Source organism: Siphateles boraxobius, unplaced genomic scaffold (assembly GCF_051911475.1).
Source record: "Siphateles boraxobius isolate OS27281-9 unplaced genomic scaffold, OSU_SipBor_1 124, whole genome shotgun sequence".
In the NCBI taxonomy this organism is placed as follows: domain Eukaryota; kingdom Metazoa; phylum Chordata; class Actinopteri; order Cypriniformes; family Leuciscidae; genus Siphateles; species Siphateles boraxobius.
The window spans coordinates 177501-192935 of record NW_027508727.1 but is presented as its reverse complement, the minus strand read 5'-3'; the positions used below and the strand labels follow the sequence as shown (position 1 = coordinate 192935).

The following is a 15435-nucleotide window of genomic DNA, read 5'->3' as shown; positions in this document are numbered from 1 at the left end:
TTGAGGAATGATGTGTGTGCTTGAGGAATGGTGTGTGTGTTTGAGGAATTGTGTGTGTGTTTGAGGAATGGTGTGTGTGTGTTTGAGGAATGGTCTGTGTGTTTGAGGAATGGTCTGTGTGTTTGAGGAATGGTGTGTGTGTGTTTGAGGAATGGTCTGTGTGTTTGAGGAATGGTGTGTGTGTGTTTGAGGAATGGTGTGTGTGTTTGAGGAATGGTGTGTGTGTTTGAGGAATGATGTGTGTGTTTGAGGAATGGTGTGTGTATTTGAGGAATGATGTGTGCGTCTTTGAGGAATGATGTGTGTGTTTGAGGAATGATGTGTGCGTGTTTGAGGAATTGTGTGTGTGTTTGAGGAATGATGTGTGTGTTTGAGGAATGATGTGTGTGTGTTTGAGGAATTGTGTGTGTGTTTGAGGAATGATGTGTGTGTTTGAGGAATGATGTGTGTGTTTGAGGAATGGTGTGTGTGTTTGAGGAATGATGTGTGCGTCTTTGAGGAATGGCGCGTGTGTTTGAGGAATGGCGTGTGTGTGTGTTTGAGGAATGGTGTGTGTGTTTGAGGAATGGTGTGTGTGTGTGTTTGAGGAATGGTGTGTGTGTTTGAGGAATGGTGTGTGTGTTTGAGGAATGGTGTGTGTGTTTGAGGAATGATGTGTGTGTTTGAGGAATGATGTGTGTGTTTGAGGAATGATGTGTGTGTTTGAGGAATGATGTGTGTGTTTGAGGAATGGTGTGTGTGTGTTTGAGGAATGATGTGCTTGTTTGAGGAATGGTGTGTGTGTGTGTTTGAGGAATGGTGTGCGTGTTTGAGGAATGGTGTGTGTGTTTGAGGAATGAAGTGTGTGTTTGAGGAATGATGTGTGTGTTTGAGGAATGGTGTGTGTGTTTGAGGAATGATGTGTGTGTTTGAGGAATGATGTGTGTGTTTGAGGAATGGTGTGTGTGTGTGTTTGAGGAATGGTGTGTGTGTGTTTGAGGAATGGTGTGTGTGTGTTTGAGGAATGATGTGTGTGTTTGAGGAATGGTGTGTGTGTGTGTGTGTGTTTGAGGAATGGTGTGTGTGTGTTTGAGGAATGATGTGTGTGTTTGAGGAATGATGTGTGTGTTTGAGGAATGATGTGTGCGTCTTTGAGGAATGATGTGTGTGTTTGAGGAATGGTGTGTGTGTTTGAGGAATGATGTGTGTGTTTGAGGAATGATGTGTGTGTTTGAGGAATGGTGTGTGTGTTTGAGGAATGATGTGTGCGTCTTTGAGGAATGATGTGTGTGTTTGAGGAATGATGTGTGCGTGTTTGAGGAATGGTGTGTGTGTTTGAGGAATTGTGTGTGTGTTTGAGGAATGATGTGTGTGTTTGAGGAATGATGTGTGTGTTTGAGGAATGGTGTGTGTGTTTGAGGAATGATGTGTGTGTTTGAGGAATGATGTGTGTGTTTGAGGAATGACGTGTTTGTGTGTTTGAGGAATGAAGTGTGTGTTTGAGGAATGATGTGTGTGTTTGAGGAATGATGTGTGCGTGTTTGAGGAATGGTGTGTGTGTGTGTGTTTGAGGAATGATGTGTGTGTTTGAGGAATGATGTGTGTGTTTGAGGAATGGTGTGTGTGTGTGTGTTTGAGGAATGGTGTGTGTGTGTGTTTGAGGAATGGTGTGCGTGTGTGTGTTTGAGGAATGGTGTGTGTGTTTGAGGAATGATGTGTGTGTGTTTGAGGAATGGTGTGTGTGTGTTTGAGGAATGGTGTGTGTGTGTGTTTGAGGAATGGTGTGTGTGTGTGTTTGAGGAATGGTGTGCGTGTTTGAGGAATGGTGTGCGTGTTTGAGGAATGGTGTGTGTTTGAGGAATGATGTGTGTGTTTGAGGAATGGTGTGTGTGTGTGTGTTTGAGGAATGATGTGCTTGTTTGAGGAATGATGTGTGTGTTTGAGGAATGATGTGTGTGTTTGAGGAATGATGTGTGTGTTTGAGGAATGATGTGTGTGTTTGAGGAATGATGTGTGTGTGTTTGAGGAATGATGTGTGTTTGAGGAATGATGTGTGTGTTTGAGGAATGGTGTGTGTGTGTGTGTTTGAGGAATGATGTGCTTGTTTGAGGAATGATGTGTGTGTTTGAGGAATGGTGTGTGTGTGTGTTTGAGGAATGATGTGCTTGTTTGAGGAATGATGTGTGTGTTTGAGGAATGGTGTGTGTGTGTGTTTGAGGAATGATGAGTGTGTGTGTTTGAGGAATGATGTGTGTGTTTGAGGAATGGTGTGTGTGTGTGTTTGAGGAATGGTGTGCGTGTGTGTTTGAGGAATGGTGTGCGTGTTTGAGGAATGGTGTGTGTGTTTGAGGAATGATGTGTGTGTTTGAGGAATGATGTGTGTGTTTGAGGAATGGTGTGTGTGTGTGTTTGAGGAATGGTGTGTGTGTGTGTTTGAGGAATGGTGTGCGTGTTTGAGGAATGATGTGTGTGTTTGAGGAATGGTGTGTGTGTGTGTTTGAGGAATGATGTGTGTGTTTGAGGAATGGTGTGTGTGTGTGTTTGAGGAATGGTGTGTTTGTGTGTTTGAGGAATGGTGTGCGTGTTTGTTTGAGGAATGGTGTGTGTGTGCGTGTTTGAGGAATGAAGTGTGTGTTTGAGGAATGGTGTGTGTGTTTGAGGAATGGTGTGTGTGTTTGAGGAATGATGTGTGTGTTTGAGGAATGGTGTGTGTGTTTGAGGAATGATGTGTGTGTGTTTTAGGAATGGTGTGCGTGTGTTTGAGGCAAGGCAAGGCAAGGCAAGGCAAGTTTATTTATATAGCACATTTCATACACAATGGTAATTCAAAGTGCTTTACATAGAAGAAATTAAAATAATCAAAAGAAATCAGAATAATTAAAACAGTTTAGAATAAAAGATAAAATACAGAAATCAGAATAATTAAAACATAAAATAAAATACAGTGCAAACAGTCGGACGAACAGTGGCACAGTGCTCATTCAGTAAATGCACAGCTAAACAGATGTGTTTTGAGTCTGGATTTGAATGTGACTACTGTAGGAGCACATCTGATCTCTTCTGGAAGCTGGTTCCAGCTGCGGCTGGCATAGTAGCTAAAAGCAGACTCGCCATGCTTAGAGTGAACCCTTGGTATTTCTAGCCGATGTGATCCTAATGATCTGAGTGATCTGTTGGGTTTATATTCACTGAGCATATCTGCAATGTATTGAGGTCCTAGGCCATTGAATGATTTATATACCAGTAATAATACTTTAAAATCAATCCTAAATGTAACTGGCAGCCAGTGTAAAGACCTGAGGACTGGTGTGATGTGTTCATATTTTCTGGTTCTGCTCAGAATCCTAGCAGCAGCGTTCTGTATGAGCTGCAACTGTCTTATGGTCTTTTTATTTGAGGAATGATGTGCGTGTGTTTGAGGAATGATGTGTGCGTGTTTGAGGAATGGTGTGTGTGTTTGAGGAATGATGTGTGTGTTTGAGGAATGATGTGTGTGTTTGAGGAATAGTGTGTGTGTTTGAGGAATGGTGTGTGTGTTTGAGGAATGGTGTGTGTGTTTGAGGAATGATGGGTGTGTTTGAGGAATGATGGGTGTGTTTGAGGAATGATGTGTGTGTTTGAGGAATGATGTGTGTGTTTGAGGAATGATGTGTGTGTTTGAGGAATGGCGTGTGTGTGTGTTTGAGGAATGGCGTGTGTGTGTGTTTGAGGAATGGCGTGTGTGTGTGTTTGAGGAATGATGTGTGTGTTTGAGGAATGATGTGTGTGTGTTTGAGGAATGATGTGTGTGTTTGAGGAATGATGTGTGTGTTTGAGGAATGATGTGTGTGTTTGAGGAATGATGTGTGTGTTTGAGGAATGATGTGTGCGTGTTTGAGGAATGGTGTGTGTGTTTGAGGAATGATGTGTGTGTTTGAGGAATGGTGTGTGTGTGTGTTTGAGGAATGGTGTGTTTGTGTGTTTGAGGAATGGTGTGCGTGTTTGAGGAATGGTGTGTGTGTTTGAGGAATGGTGTGTGTGTTTGAGGAATGATGTGTGTGTGTTTAAGGAATGGTGTGTGTGTGTTTGAGGAATGATGTGCGTGTGTTTGAGGAATGATGTGTGCGTGTTTGAGGAATGGTGTGTGTGTTTGAGGAATGGTGTGTGTGTTTGAGGAATGATGTGTGTGTTTGAGGAATGGTGTGTGTGTTTGAGGAATGGTGTGTGTGTTTGAGGAATGATGGGTGTGTTTGAGGAATGATGTGTGTGTTTGAGGAATGATGTGTGTGTTTGAGGAATGATGTGTGTGTGTTTGAGGAATGATGTGTGTGTGTTTGAGGAATGATGTGTGTGTGTTTGAGGAATGATGTGTGTGTTTGAGGAATGATGTGTGTGTTTGAGGAATGATGTGTGTGTTTGAGGAATGATGTGTGCGTGTTTGAGGAATGATGTGTGCGTGTTTGAGGAATGGTGTGTGTGTTTGAGGAATGATGTGTGTGTTTGAGGAATGATGTGTGTGTTTGAGGAATGATGTGTGTGTTTGAGGAATGATGTGTGTGTTTGAGGAATGATGTGTGTGTTTGAGGAATGATGTGTGTGTGTGTTTGAGGAATGATGTGCTTGTTTGAGGAATGATGTGTGTGTTTGAGGAATGGTGTGTGTGTGTGTTTGAGGAATGATGAGTGTGTGTGTTTGAGGAATGATGTGTGTGTTTGAGGAATGGTGTGTGTGTGTGTTTGAGGAATGGTGTGCGTGTGTGTTTGAGGAATGGTGTGCGTGTTTGAGGAATGGTGTGTGTGTTTGAGGAATGATGTGTGTGTTTGAGGAATGATGTGTGTGTTTGAGGAATGGTGTGTGTGTGTGTTTGAGGAATGGTGTGTGTGTGTGTTTGAGGAATGGTGTGCGTGTTTGAGGAATGATGTGTGTGTTTGAGGAATGGTGTGTGTGTGTGTTTGAGGAATGATGTGTGTGTTTGAGGAATGGTGTGTGTGTGTGTTTGAGGAATGGTGTGTTTGTGTGTTTGAGGAATGGTGTGCGTGTTTGTTTGAGGAATGGTGTGTGTGTGCGTGTTTGAGGAATGAAGTGTGTGTTTGAGGAATGGTGTGTGTGTTTGAGGAATGGTGTGTGTGTTTGAGGAATGATGTGTGTGTTTGAGGAATGGTGTGTGTGTTTGAGGAATGATGTGTGTGTGTTTTAGGAATGGTGTGCGTGTGTTTGAGGAATGATGTGCGTGTGTTTGAGGAATGATGTGTGCGTGTTTGAGGAATGGTGTGTGTGTTTGAGGAATGATGTGTGTGTTTGAGGAATGATGTGTGTGTTTGAGGAATAGTGTGTGTGTTTGAGGAATGGTGTGTGTGTTTGAGGAATGGTGTGTGTGTTTGAGGAATGATGGGTGTGTTTGAGGAATGATGGGTGTGTTTGAGGAATGATGTGTGTGTTTGAGGAATGATGTGTGTGTTTGAGGAATGATGTGTGTGTTTGAGGAATGGCGTGTGTGTGTGTTTGAGGAATGGCGTGTGTGTGTGTTTGAGGAATGGCGTGTGTGTGTGTTTGAGGAATGATGTGTGTGTTTGAGGAATGATGTGTGTGTGTTTGAGGAATGATGTGTGTGTTTGAGGAATGATGTGTGTGTTTGAGGAATGATGTGTGTGTTTGAGGAATGATGTGTGTGTTTGAGGAATGATGTGTGCGTGTTTGAGGAATGGTGTGTGTGTTTGAGGAATGATGTGTGTGTTTGAGGAATGGTGTGTGTGTGTGTTTGAGGAATGGTGTGTTTGTGTGTTTGAGGAATGGTGTGCGTGTTTGTTTGAGGAATGGTGTGTGTGTGCGTGTTTGAGGAATGAAGTGTGTGTTTGAGGAATGGTGTGTGTGTTTGAGGAATGGTGTGTGTGTTTGAGGAATGATGTGTGTGTGTTTAAGGAATGGTGTGTGTGTGTTTGAGGAATGATGTGCGTGTGTTTGAGGAATGATGTGTGCGTGTTTGAGGAATGGTGTGTGTGTTTGAGGAATGGTGTGTGTGTTTGAGGAATGATGTGTGTGTTTGAGGAATGATGTGTGTGTTTGAGGAATAGTGTGTGTGTTTGAGGAATGGTGTGTGTGTTTGAGGAATGGTGTGTGTGTTTGAGGAATGATGGGTGTGTTTGAGGAATGATGTGTGTGTTTGAGGAATGATGTGTGTGTTTGAGGAATGATGTGTGTGTGTTTGAGGAATGATGTGTGTGTGTTTGAGGAATGATGTGTGTGTTTGAGGAATGATGTGTGTGTTTGAGGAATGATGTGTGTGTTTGAGGAATGATGTGTGCGTGTTTGAGGAATGATGTGTGCGTGTTTGAGGAATGGTGTGTGTGTTTGAGGAATGATGTGTGTGTTTGAGGAATGATGTGTGTGTTTGAGGAATGATGTGTGTGTTTGAGGAATGATGTGTGTGTTTGAGGAATGATGTGTGTGTTTGAGGAATGATGTGTGTGTTTGAGGAATGGTGTGTGTGTTTGAGGAATGATGTGTGTGTTTGAGGAATGATGTGTGTGTTTGAGGAATGATGTGTGTGTTTGAGGAATGATGTGTGTGTTTGAGGAATGATGTGTGTGTGTTTGAGGAATGATGTGTGTGTTTGAGGAATGATGTGTTTGAGGAATGATGTGTGTGTTTGAGGAATGATGTGTGTGTTTGAGGAATGATGTGTGCGTGTTTGAGGAATGATGTGTGTGTTTGAGGAATGATGTGTGCGTGTTTGAGGAATGATGTGTGTGTTTGAGGAATGATGTGTGTGTTTGAGGAATGATGTGTGTGTTTGAGGAATGATGTGTGTGTTTGAGGAATGGTGTGTGTGTTTGAGGAATGGTGTGTGTGTTTGAGGAATGATGTGTGTGTGTTTGAGGAATGATGTGTGTGTGTTTGAGGAATGATGTGTGTGTTTGAGGAATGATGTGTGTGTTTGAGGAATGATGTGTGTGTTTGAGGAATGATGTGTGTGTTTTAGGAATGATGTGTGTGTGTTTGAGAAATGGTGTGTGTGTTTGAGGAATGATGTGTGTGTTTGAGGAATGATGTGTGTGTGTTTGAGGAATGATGTGTGTGTGTTTGAGGAATGATGTGTGTGTTTGAGGAATGATGTGTGTGTTTGAGGAATGATGTGTGTGTTTGAGGAATGATGTGTGTGTTTGAGGAATGGTGTGTGTGTTTGAGGAATGATGTGTGTGTTTTAGGAATGATTAGTGTGTGTTTGAGAAATGGTGTGTGTGTTTGAGGAATGATGTGTGTGTTTGAGGAATGCTGTGTGTGTTTGAGGAATGATGTGTGTGTTTGAGGAATGATGTGTGTGTTTGAGGAATGATGTGTGCGTGTTTGAGGAATGGTGTGTGTGTTTGAGGAATGATGTGTGTGTTTGAGGATTGATGTGTGTGTTTGAGGAATGATGTGTGTGTTTGAGGAATGATGTGTGTGTTTGAGGAATGATGTGTGTGTTTGAGGAATGATGTGTGTGTTTGAGGAATGATGTGTGTGTTTGAGGAATGATGTGTGTGTTTGAGGAATGATGTGTGTGTGTTTGAGGAATGATGTGTGTGTTTGAGGAATGATGTGTGTGTGTTTCAGGAATGGTGTGTGTGTTTGAGGAATGATGTGTGTGTTTGAGGAATGATGTGTGTGTGTTTGAGGAATGATGTGTGTGTTTGAGGAATGATGTGTGTGTTTGAGGAATGATGTGTGTGTTTGAGGAATGATGTGTGTGTTTGAGGAATGATGTGTGTGTTTGAGGAATGGCGTGTGTGTTTGAGGAATGGTGTGTGTGTTTGAGGAATGGCGCGTGTGTGTTTTTGAGGAATGATGTGTGTGTTTGAGGAATGATGTGTGTGTTTGAGGAATGGCGTGTGTGTTTGAGGAATGGTGTGTGTGTTTGAGGAATGGCGTGTGTGTGTGTTTGAGGAATGGCGTGTGTGTGTGTTTGAGGAATGATGTGTGTGTTTGAGGAATGGCGCGTGTGTGTTTTTGAGGAATGATGTGGGTGTTTGAGGAATGATGTGTGTGTGTGAGGAATGGCATGTGTGTTTGAGGAATGGGGTGTGTGTTTGAGGAATGGGGTGTGTGTGTGTTTGAGGAATGGTGTGTGCGTGTTTGAGGAATGGTGTGTGTGTTTGAGGAATGGGGTGTGTGTGTGTTTGAGGAATGGGGTGTGTGTGTGTTTGAGGAATGGTGTGTGTTTTTGAGGAATGGGGTGTGTGTGTGTTTGAGGAATGGTGTGCGTGTTTGAGGAATGATGTGCTTGTTTGAGGAATGATGTGTGCGTGTTTGAGGAATGGTGTGTGTGTTTGAGGAATGATGTGTGCGTGTTTGAGGAATGGTGTGTGCGTGTTTGAGGAATGGTGTGTGCGTGTTTGAGGAATGGTGTGTGTGTTTGAGGAATGGTGTGTGTGTGTGTTTGAGGAATGGTGTGCGTGTTTGAGGAATGGTGTGTGCGTGTTTGAGGAATGGTGTGTGTGTTTGAGGAATGATGTGTGCGTGTTTGAGGAATGGTGTGTGTGTTTGAGGAATGATGTGTGCGTGTTTGAGGAATGGTGTGTGCGTGTTTGAGGAATGGTGTGTGCGTGTTTGAGGAATGGTGTGTGTGTTTGAGGAATGGTGTGTGTGTGTGTTTGAGGAATGGTGTGCGTGTTTGAGGAATGGTGTGTGCGTGTTTGAGGAATGGTGTGTGTGTTTGAGGAATGATGTGTGCGTGTTTGAGGAATGGTGTGTGTGTTTGAGGAATGGTGTGTGTGTTTGAGGAATGATGTGTGTGTTTGAGGAATGGTGTGTGTGTGTTTGAGGAATGATGTGCGTGTTTGAGGAATGATGTGCGTGTTTGAGGAATGGTGTGTGTGTTTGAGGAATGGTGTGTGTGTTTGAGGAATGATGTGTGTGTTTGAGGAATGGTGTGTGTGTGTTTGAGGAATGAAGTGTGTGTTTGAGGAATGATGTGTGTGTTTCAGGAATGATGTGCGTGTTTGAGGAATGGTGTGTGTGTTTGAGGAATGATGTGCGTGTTTGAGGAATGGTGTGCGTGTTTGAGGAATGGCGTGTGTGTTTGAGGAATGATGTGTGTGTTTGAGGAATGGTGTGTGTGTTTGAGGAATGGTGTGTGTGTTTGAGGAATGGCGTGTGTGTTTGAGGAATGATGTGCGTGTTTGAGGAATGGTGTGCGTGTTTGAGGAATGGTGTGTGTGTTTGAGGAATGGCGTGTGTGTTTGAGGAATGATGTGTGTGTTTGAGGAATGGTGTGTGTGTTTGAGGAATTGCGCGTGTGTGTGTTTGAGGAATTGCGCGTGTGTGTGTTTGAGGAATGGTGTGTGTGTTTGAGGAATGGTGTGTGTGTTTGAGGAATGGTGTGTGTGTTTGAGGAATGGCGCGTGTGTGTGTTTGAGGAATGGCGCGTGTGTGTGTTTGAGGAATGGTGTGTGTGTTTGAGGAATGGTGTGTGTGTTTGAGGAATGATGTGTGTGTTTGAGGAATGATGTGTGTGTTTGAGGAATGGCGCGTGTGTGTGTTTGAGGAATGATGTGTGTGTTTGAGGAATGGTGTGTGTGTTTGAGGAATGATGTGTGTGTTTGAGGAATGGCGCGTGTGTGTGTTTGAGGAATGGTGTGTGTGTGTGTTTGAGGAATGGTGTGTGTGTTTGAGGAATGGCGTGTGTGTTTGAGGAATGGCGTGTGTGTTTGAGGAATGATGTGCGTGTTTGAGGAATGGTGTGTGTGTTTGAGGAATGGTGTGTGTGTGTGTTTGAGGAATGATGTGCTTGTTTGAGGAATGATGTGTGTGTTTGAGGAATGGTGTGTGTGTGTGTTTGAGGAATGATGTGCTTGTTTGAGGAATGATGTGTGTGTTTGAGGAATGGTGTGTGTGTGTGTTTGAGGAATGATGAGTGTGTGTGTTTGAGGAATGATGTGTGTGTTTGAGGAATGGTGTGTGTGTGTGTTTGAGGAATGGTGTGCGTGTGTGTTTGAGGAATGGTGTGCGTGTTTGAGGAATGGTGTGTGTGTTTGAGGAATGATGTGTGTGTTTGAGGAATGATGTGTGTGTTTGAGGAATGGTGTGTGTGTGTGTTTGAGGAATGGTGTGTGTGTGTGTTTGAGGAATGATGTGTGTGTTTGAGGAATGGTGTGTGTGTGTGTTTGAGGAATGATGTGTGTGTTTGAGGAATGGTGTGTGTGTGTGTTTGAGGAATGGTGTGTTTGTGTGTTTGAGGAATGGTGTGCGTGTTTGTTTGAGGAATGGTGTGTGTGTGCGTGTTTGAGGAATGAAGTGTGTGTTTGAGGAATGGTGTGTGTGTTTGAGGAATGGTGTGTGTGTTTGAGGAATGGTGTGTGTGTTTGAGGAATGGTGTGTGTGTTTGAGGAATGATGTGTGTGTGTTTTAGGAATGGTGTGCGTGTGTTTGAGGAATGATGTGCGTGTGTTTGAGGAATGATGTGTGCGTGTTTGAGGAATGGTGTGTGTGTTTGAGGAATGATGTGTGTGTTTGAGGAATGATGTGTGTGTTTGAGGAATGATGTGTGTGTTTGAGGAATAGTGTGTGTGTTTGAGGAATGGTGTGTGTGTTTGAGGAATGGTGTGTGTGTTTGAGGAATGATGGGTGTGTTTGAGGAATGATGGGTGTGTTTGAGGAATGATGTGTGTGTTTGAGGAATGATGTGTGTGTTTGAGGAATGGCGTGTGTGTGTGTTTGAGGAATGGCGTGTGTGTGTGTTTGAGGAATGGCGTGTGTGTGTGTTTGAGGAATGGCGTGTGTGTGTGTTTGAGGAATGATGTGTGTGTTTGAGGAATGATGTGTGTGTGTTTGAGGAATGATGTGTGTGTTTGAGGAATGATGTGTGTGTTTGAGGAATGATGTGTGTGTTTGAGGAATGATGTGTGTGTTTGAGGAATGATGTGTGCGTGTTTGAGGAATGGTGTGTGTGTTTGAGGAATGATGTGTGTGTTTGAGGAATGGTGTGTGTGTGTGTTTGAGGAATGGTGTGTTTGTGTGTTTGAGGAATGGTGTGCGTGTTTGTTTGAGGAATGGTGTGTGTGTGCGTGTTTGAGGAATGAAGTGTGTGTTTGAGGAATGGTGTGTGTGTTTGAGGAATGGTGTGTGTGTTTGAGGAATGATGTGTGTGTGTTTGAGGAATGATGTGCGTGTTTGAGGAATGGTGTGTGTGTTTGAGGAATGATGTGTGTGTTTGAGGAATGATGTGTGTGTTTGAGGAATAGTGTGTGTGTTTGAGGAATGGTGTGTGTGTTTGAGGAATGGTGTGTGTGTTTGAGGAATGATGGGTGTGTTTGAGGAATGATGTGTGTGTTTGAGGAATGATGTGTGTGTTTGAGGAATGATGTGTGTGTGTTTGAGGAATGATGTGTGTGTGTTTGAGGAATGATGTGTGTGTGTTTGAGGAATGATGTGTGTGTGTTTGAGGAATGATGTGTGTGTGTTTGAGGAATGATGTGTGTGTTTGAGGAATGATGTGTGTGTTTGAGGAATGATGTGTGTGTTTGAGGAATGATGTGTGCGTGTTTGAGGAATGATGTGTGCGTGTTTGAGGAATGGTGTGTGTGTTTGAGGAATGATGTGTGTGTTTGAGGAATGATGTGTGTGTTTGAGGAATGATGTGTGTGTTTGAGGAATGATGTGTGTGTTTGAGGAATGATGTGTGTGTTTGAGGAATGGTGTGTGTGTTTGAGGAATGATGTGTGTGTTTGAGGAATGATGTGTGTGTTTGAGGAATGATGTGTGTGTTTGAGGAATGATGTGTGTGTTTGAGGAATGATGTGTTTGAGGAATGATGTGTGTGTTTGAGGAATGATGTGTGCGTGTTTGAGGAATGATGTGTGTGTTTGAGGAATGATGTGTGCGTGTTTGAGGAATGATGTGTGTGTTTGAGGAATGATGTGTGTGTTTGAGGAATGATGTGTGTGTTTGAGGAATGATGTGTGTGTTTGAGGAATGGTGTGTGTGTTTGAGGAATGGCGTGTGTGTTTGAGGAATGATGTGTGTGTGTTTGAGGAATGATGTGTGTGTGTTTGAGGAATGATGTGTGTGTTTGAGGAATGATGTGTGCGTTTGAGGAATGATGTGTGTGTTTGAGGAATGATGTGTGTGTTTTAGGAATGATGTGTGTGTGTTTGAGAAATGGTGTGTGTGTTTGAGGAATGATGTGTGTGTTTGAGGAATGATGTGTGTGTGTTTGAGGAATGATGTGTGTGTGTTTGAGGATTGATGTGTGTGTTTGAGGAATGATGTGTGTGTTTGAGGAATGATGTGTGTGTTTGAGGAATGATGTGTGTGTTTGAGGAATGGTGTGTGTGTTTGAGGAATGATATGTGTGTTTTAGGAATGATTAGTGTGTGTTTGAGAAATGGTGTGTGTGTTTGAGGAATGATGTGTGTGTTTGAGGAATGCTGTGTGTGTTTGAGGAATGATGTGTGTGTTTGAGGAATGATGTGTGTGTTTGAGGAATGATGTGTGTGTTTGAGGAATGATGTGTGCGTGTTTGAGGAATGGTGTGTGTGTTTGAGGAATGATGTGTGTGTTTGAGGATTGATGTGTGTGTTTGAGGAATGATGTGTGTGTTTGAGGAATGATGTGTGTGTTTGAGGAATGATGTGTGTGTTTGAGGAATGATGTGTGTGTTTGAGGAATGATGTGTGTGTTTGAGGAATGATGTGTGTGTGTTTGAGGAATGATGTGTGTGTTTGAGGAATGATGTGTGTGTGTTTCAGGAATGGTGTGTGTGTTTGAGGAATGATGTGTGTGTTTGAGGAATGATGTGTGTGTTTGAGGAATGATGTGTGTGTTTGAGGAATGATGTGTGTGTTTGAGGAATGATGTGTGTGTTTGAGGAATGGCGTGTGTGTTTGAGGAATGGTGTGTGTGTTTGAGGAATGGCGCGTGTGTGTTTTTGAGGAATGATGTGTGTGTTTGAGGAATGATGTGTGTGTTTGAGGAATGGCGTGTGTGTTTGAGGAATGGTGTGTGTGTTTGAGGAATGGCGTGTGTGTGTGTTTGAGGAATGGCGTGTGTGTGTGTTTGAGGAATGATGTGTGTGTTTGAGGAATGGCGCGTGTGTGTTTTTGAGGAATGATGTGCGTGTTTGAGGAATGATGTGTGTGTGTGAGGAATGGCGCGTGTGTGTTTTTGAGGAATGATGTGGGTGTTTGAGGAATGATGTGTGTGTTTGAGGAATGGCGCGTGTGTGTTTTTGAGGAATGATGTGGGTGTTTGAGGAATGATGTGTGTGTGTGAGGAATGGCATGTGTGTTTGAGGAATGGGGTGTGTGTTTGAGGAATGGGGTGTGTGTGTGTTTGAGGAATGGTGTGTGCGTGTTTGAGGAATGGTGTGTGTGTTTGAGGAATGGGGTGTGTGTGTGTTTGAGGAATGGTGTGTGTTTTTGAGGAATGGGGTGTGTGTGTGTTTGAGGAATGGTGTGCGTGTTTGAGGAATGATGTGCTTGTTTGAGGAATGATGTGTGCGTGTTTGAGGAATGGTGTGTGCGTGTTTGAGGAATGGTGTGTGCGTGTTTGAGGAATGGTGTGTGCGTGTTTGAGGAATGGTGTGTGTGTTTGAGGAATGGTGTGTGTGTGTGTTTGAGGAATGGTGTGCGTGTTTGAGGAATGGTGTGTGCGTGTTTGAGGAATGGTGTGTGTGTTTGAGGAATGATGTGTGCGTGTTTGAGGAATGGTGTGTGCGTGTTTGAGGAATGGTGTGTGCGTGTTTGAGGAATGGTGTGTGCGTGTTTGAGGAATGGTGTGTGCGTGTTTGAGGAATGGTGTGTGTGTTTGAGGAATGGTGTGTGTGTGTGTTTGAGGAATGGTGTGCGTGTTTGAGGAATGGTGTGTGCGTGTTTGAGGAATGGTGTGTGCGTGTTTGAGGAATGGTGTGTGCGTGTTTGAGGAATGGTGTGTGTGTTTGAGGAATGGTGTGTGTGTGTGTTTGAGGAATGGTGTGCGTGTTTGAGGAATGGTGTGTGCGTGTTTGAGGAATGGTGTGTGTGTTTGAGGAATGATGTGTGCGTGTTTGAGGAATGATGTGTGCGTGTTTGAGGAATGGTGTGTGCGTGTTTGAGGAATGGTGTGTGCGTGTTTGAGGAATGGTGTGTGTGTTTGAGGAATGGTGTGTGTGTGTGTTTGAGGAATGGTGTGCGTGTTTGAGGAATGGTGTGTGCGTGTTTGAGGAATGGTGTGTGTGTTTGAGGAATGATGTGTGCGTGTTTGAGGAATGGTGTGTGTGTTTGAGGAATGATGTGTGCGTGTTTGAGGAATGGTGTGTGCGTGTTTGAGGAATGGTGTGTGCGTGTTTGAGGAATGGTGTGTGTGTTTGAGGAATGGTGTGTGTGTGTGTTTGAGGAATGGTGTGCGTGTTTGAGGAATGGTGTGTGCGTGTTTGAGGAATGGTGTGTGCGTGTTTGAGGAATGGTGTGTGTGTTTGAGGAATGATGTGTGCGTGTTTGAGGAATGGTGTGTGTGTTTGAGGAATGGTGTGTGTGTTTGAGGAATGATGTGTGTGTTTGAGGAATGGTGTGTGTGTGTTTGAGGAATGATGTGCGTGTTTGAGGAATGATGTGCGTGTTTGAGGAATGGTGTGTGTGTTTGAGGAATGGTGTGTGTGTTTGAGGAATGATGTGTGTGTTTGAGGAATGGTGTGTGTGTGTTTGAGGAATGAAGTGTGTGTTTGAGGAATGATGTGTGTGTTTCAGGAATGATGTGCGTGTTTGAGGAATGGTGTGTGTGTTTGAGGAATGATGTGCGTGTTTGAGGAATGGTGTGCGTGTTTGAGGAATGGTGTGTGTGTTTGAGGAATGGCGTGTGTGTTTGAGGAATGGTGTGTGTGTTTGAGGAATGGCGTGTGTGTTTGAGGAATGATGTGCGTGTTTGAGGAATGGTGTGCGTGTTTGAGGAATGGTGTGTGTGTTTGAGGAATGGCGTGTGTGTTTGAGGAATGATGTGTGTGTTTGAGGAATGGTGTGTGTGTTTGAGGAATGGTGTGTGTGTTTGAGGAATTGCGCGTGTGTGTGTTTGAGGAATGGTGTGTGTGTTTGAGGAATGGTGTGTGTGTTTGAGGAATGGTGTGTGTGTTTGAGGAATGGCGCGTGTGTGTGTTTGAGGAATGGCGCGTGTGTGTGTTTGAGGAATGGTGTGTGTGTTTGAGGAATGGTGTGTGTGTTTGAGGAATGATGTGTGTGTTTGAGGAATGATGTGTGTGTTTGAGGAATGGCGCGTGTGTGTGTTTGAGGAATGATGTGTGTGTTTGAGGAATGGTGTGTGTGTTTGAGGAATGATGTGTGTGTTTGAGGAATGGCGCGTGTGTGTGTTTGAGGAATGGTGTGTGTGTTTGAGGAATGGCGTGTGTGTTTGAGGAATGGCGTGTGTGTTTGAGGAATGATGTGCGTGTTTGAGGAATGGTGTGTGTGTTTGAGGAATGGTGTGTGTGTGTTTGAGGAATTGCGTGTGTGTGTTTGAGGAATGATGTGTGTG

The 15435-nt window shown here is 43.6% G+C and overlaps 1 protein-coding gene across 5 annotated transcripts in view; it reads right to left on the bottom strand.

The window, feature by feature from the left end:
* homer2 (homer scaffold protein 2) overlaps window positions 1-15435 on the bottom strand; it is a 52504-nt gene that overhangs the window by 2424 nt on the left and 34645 nt on the right. The window lies entirely within an intron of this gene.